At 35.7% G+C, this 5,000-nt stretch overlaps 1 protein-coding gene across 23 annotated transcripts in view; it reads left to right on the forward strand.

The window, feature by feature from the left end:
* Positions 1–5,000, forward strand: part of LOC115223449 (protein couch potato) — a 364,376-nt gene that overhangs the window by 275,524 nt on the left and 83,852 nt on the right. The gene's annotated exons all lie outside the window — the stretch shown is intronic.

The following is a 5,000-nucleotide window of genomic DNA, read 5'->3' on the forward strand; positions in this document are numbered from 1 at the left end:
TGGTTTCATTTTCACATTATTTTTTGATATGACATCAGAATTGAAGAATGAATTTTTTGTTTGAAAGTAGAATTTTGTTTTGTCCATCCACCCATCCCACCCACTTATATACACCTACTCACAAATCAGTTCACATATAGACCAACAAAGAAGCCTAAGCAGTTGCTTAGCTTGCTAGAAACAGGAGTAAAATATAGTTTAAAATAACACTCTGCCATATTAAAAAAAAGAAAACTTTGGAGAATGTAGTCTTAAATATATATACAAAACAACAGTATAAGAAGCAACACTTTTGCCTCATATGATTGTTCAGTCATACCTGATTAAAGGTAAATCTGCCTCTACATGTCACTCAAGCTGCTAAAATTTGCAGCCAAACCTCCCTTAAATTGCATTCTACTATCTTGGGAAAGAAAGGACACACTGCATAATATGATTCAGTATACTTCTGAAAAGATGAGCTGACTGACATAATGTCATTGATGCTAAAATCTGCTCAATCAGAGTTGACCTATTGCTAAGTAACAACATGAACAATTCTAATTTAAGACTTCTTGATCTTTATGTAAGGTCAACAAAGGACACTTTGTATTTAGAATATCTTGCCATCTGTAGGAGTGACCTGAACCTTATTGTGCTCCCTGTTTTACTTGGAAAGGAACCAGAGTGGATTAGTGTTTTAAATGTTTGATCAACTCTACATCAATCCCAATGCGAATATGGAGAGAAATTGTTGCTAATGAGCAACTCCATCTAGCTTCAATAGTGTCTTTCAGATTCAGAAACCATTTCCTTGAGGATTTTATTGTAGAGATGCATCTGCCTCCTTGGTTATTTGAAATTCCTGAGACTGTCAGTTCTGTGGACTACAGTTCTCTGTTGTTCTTGAGTCTACTAGGATGTTATTTTCTAATTGAACTGATTGTAAATAAATTGAAATGGTAAGTCATTTTCATTATGAGAGTCCAGTCCATTTGGTTAAGAATCAAAATCGTATGAAGTTACATTTCACTGTTGTTCCTTTGTCTTGATGGATTCGAATACAAAACATAGGGTGGCATATTTCACCGTTGCATTCAAACTACTTAGCTACAGATAGATATCACAGGATGGTACACTTTATCCTATAGTCATCCAAACAAAATGCTGAAACTGTTGAGGGTTCCATTAATTTGTAATGCCAAGTTGAACTTTTCTCTACCATTACAATGTAAAGAAAGGATATAATGGTAAACACAACCAGTAATACAACTAGTATCCTATATATGAACAACTGTTCACCATCATGAAAACCAAGATAATCCCCACCAGTGCCAACTTAAGGCATGCACACCATGGGCTGTCACTTGGGGGCCTCACTTACCTAGGAGCCCAATTCTAATCTATGTGTGTTATGACTTGATGTCAATAAATAAATAAATATTAAAGGGTTCAAGGCATTGGTTTTCCCAGGGGCCTGTATTGATGTTAAGACAGCCCTGATTTATCTACCTCACAATACTTGGTTATTGTGTTGGATAGAATGTGGAAGGGAGCTGCTGCTGCTGCTGCTGCTGCTGCTGCTGCTGCTGCTGCTGCAATCCTCATCCTTATCAAGTCTCTTATCAGCTCATGAATAAATATATAAAAATAAATATAATTTGTTTTTGTTTTGCTTTGTTCAGCTTTTTGGAATAATCCTTCTTTATCTAGGGATTAAGTCAGATTGGCAATTGCAGCATTAATCCTTGGATGTTAAGCCAACCACTAATCACTTAACAAGTACAGTTAACCTTGTATATGCAGAGGTGTGGGTGTGTGTAGGTGTGTGTGTGCGTGTGTAGGTGAGTGTGTGTATCTGCATGTTCATATCTGTGTATGTCTTTGTGTTTACATATGTTTCTGTGTATGTGTACATGATGCTTCTACCTATGTGCATGTCTGTGTGAGTGAGCATGTTTATGTATACGTGATGCTTGTGTATCTAAGTGCATGTTTGTGTGTGTCAACATGTGTAGCTATGTGCATGAAGAGAGAGTAAATATGAGGAGGTTTATGGGGTAAATGTGTTTAATTATGTGTTGAGGATGTATGAATATGCGAGTGTATAGTATATGTGTATAATTTTATAAATAGGATGTATGTTAGGGTGTTATTAAACATATGTTAGCTTTGTGTTAAAACATTAAATATTTGTGTTAATTAATTTGTGGCTAGCTAATCTGATCTCCATCACAACATCTACACCCTACCCTAACCCAATATCCTCTCAGTCAGGAATCACTGAATTTATCTCCATTTTTATTTTGTTTGTCTCCTTTTCTCTCTGTTAATCTAGCTTTTTGTCATTTCATGTTCTTCCTCTCCTCTTTCCCTGTTCCCCTTCTCTCTGTGTGTGTGTGTGTGTGTGTGTGTGTGTGTATGGATTACAGGCAGGAAAACAGAGAAGGTAGACTTTACATGTAGCAGTTATGCAGAAACAATAACTACTAAGAGCACATGTGAAATACTAGAAATTCTAGAGAGTTGCCTGGCCACCTGCAGTGCCCATGTAGCTCCCTAGAAGAGTTTATAGCTTCTGCCTAGCAGCATAGTAGCCAGAGTATGAACTAGTCAAAAATGAATAGTGAACTGGCAACAGAGGACTTTTCCATCCCTCAAAGCAAATGGCAGATGGTATGATGCTGTATTATAGTGAGAGATGATTCATGAATCTTTGAAGATGAGAAAGAAATGTTCCACTGCAGGCTTACTTCATTTGTAATGATAGAGTGTATATATAATGGAGCACTAATTAACTGACAGATGTAGTGTGCAAAAGAGAAGACTGTGTTGGTATGAGCATGAGATGTGTATGGAGAAGGACAGCTGTATAATGAGGTGCTGCATGCTCAAAGTATTTACAACCTGAAAAAGTGAGATATCAAGAAAGACTTGGAGCAAAGTAATAAAGACAATCTGAAGTTGGTGACACTCACAGAGGAGGTGACAAAAGAACATTGTTAATTGATAGCATTCTGTAGGAGAGAAGACTTACCTGCCTATCCAGGCAGGATAAAACAAATGTTAAAATGTATGTACATGTATGTATTTCTATGTAAATACATATATGTAGATGTGTGTGTGTGTGTACACACACAAACACACACTGCCAGGGCTATATCTTTGACCCCCTTGATAGCATCTCATTCTTCTCCAATTGTTCTTATCATTCAAGTGTCTGTTATTCATCCTGCTGTCACCCAGGTCTCTGTTACCTTTACTCATGTCTCTAGTACTTGGTCCATGTTACTCACTTTCTCACCTCTTCATTCTCTCATTGTGTTACTCTCTATTAAGAGTAGGCTTGGAAGGACCTTTTATTCTTGCCAAAGATGCAACAGATTTTCTAGCGTTATCTGTCTGTCTATCTGTAATGTGTGTGTGTGTGAGATCATCATTTCACGTCCACTTTCCATGCTGACATAGGTTCAATAGCTTGACAGAAACCGGCAAGCCAGAGGGCTGCACCAGGCTTTACTCTCTCTTTTGCCATGGTTTTTACAGCTGGATGCCTTTCCTAATGCCAACCACTTTACAGAGTAGCATGAGTGCTTTTTACATGACATCAGCACTGGTGAGGTCTGCTTTGGCTTGATTTTTACAACTGGATGACATCACACACACACACACATACACAAACACATATATTCAGATAAAGAAGGTAGTTAGAATTTGAATAAAAACTATTTATCTGGCATTGTTGTCTCTCACAAAATAAATCCTAACAACCTTCTTATTCTTACTATATAAAATTTATACACCAATTCAAACAATCTATGCATATGTATCTATGTGTGCCTGTATTGCCCAGGCTATTGGCTGTTCTTATATTCTGCTAGTCACAATGCACTTCCTTGCATCGTTTTAGCTTTCAAATGATGCCGCCTTGCTGGTTTGAAGAGCAGGCCAACATTCACTACTAAATAGAATGCTAGTCTGTTACAGGGTTACCTTTTAACAAAGGACTGAATTGGAACAACATAAAATGAAGAGCTTTACTAAGAACACAATGTACTCTACTGGTTTAAGAATCAAGACAATAATTTTGCACACACACACAGATTTGTGTATGTATTTATAAATATACATACATATATATGTATGTATATATATATAATATATATATATATATATGTGTGTGTGTGTGTGTGTGTTTGTATATGTATGTAAATATGTGTATTATGTTTGTGCATTGTATTGTAAAATAGGTGCAGAAATGGCTGTGTGGCTAAGATGCTTTCTTTGCAACTATGTAGTTTCACTCATTGGACTGCAGCAATGCTGGGGCATCACCTTAAAGGGTTCAGTTGAATAAATCAACCTCAGTAATTTTTTAAAGCCTTATACTTCTATTAGTCTCCTTTGCCAACAAACAGAGACATAAACAAACCAACACTAGTTATCAAGCAGTGGTGGAGGAGAAACACAAGCACAATTTTTTTTTTTTTTTCATGTTACACTAGGAAGCATTGCATGGTACCAGAATTTTTTCAAATTGAGTCAAATATAACAAACTACTCCAAATTGTTGTTAGAGTATTCACATAGGTGGAGTCAAGACCGACCAGTTTGTACTGGCATCAAGTTGCATTCGTTGTAATAATGAAGTCAAACCAAATAGGGATCTTTTGAAATCCTTTAGCATGTATGTTTCAGGCTTGTGTAATATATTTATATAACAAAACAGCAGAACAGAAACATTTTTTTATGTTATTTATTAGTTTTTCCAATCACCTGCTTTTTACATGTAATTACTCTATAAAAACTATTTTCCTGCATTTTTCAGCTCTTATGCACACCTCACACAATTTTAACTTCTACATGCAATTTTGGAATACTGAAATATGCAGATATGCTTCATGAAAACATAGCTGGATTTTAATCCTATCTACATACTATATATGCATTTATATATACATCATATACATATATATATATATATATATATATATATATATATATATATATATATATGTGTAT

This window comes from Octopus sinensis, linkage group LG23, assembly GCF_006345805.1.
Source record: "Octopus sinensis linkage group LG23, ASM634580v1, whole genome shotgun sequence".
Classification (NCBI taxonomy): Eukaryota; Metazoa; Mollusca; class Cephalopoda; order Octopoda; family Octopodidae; genus Octopus; species Octopus sinensis.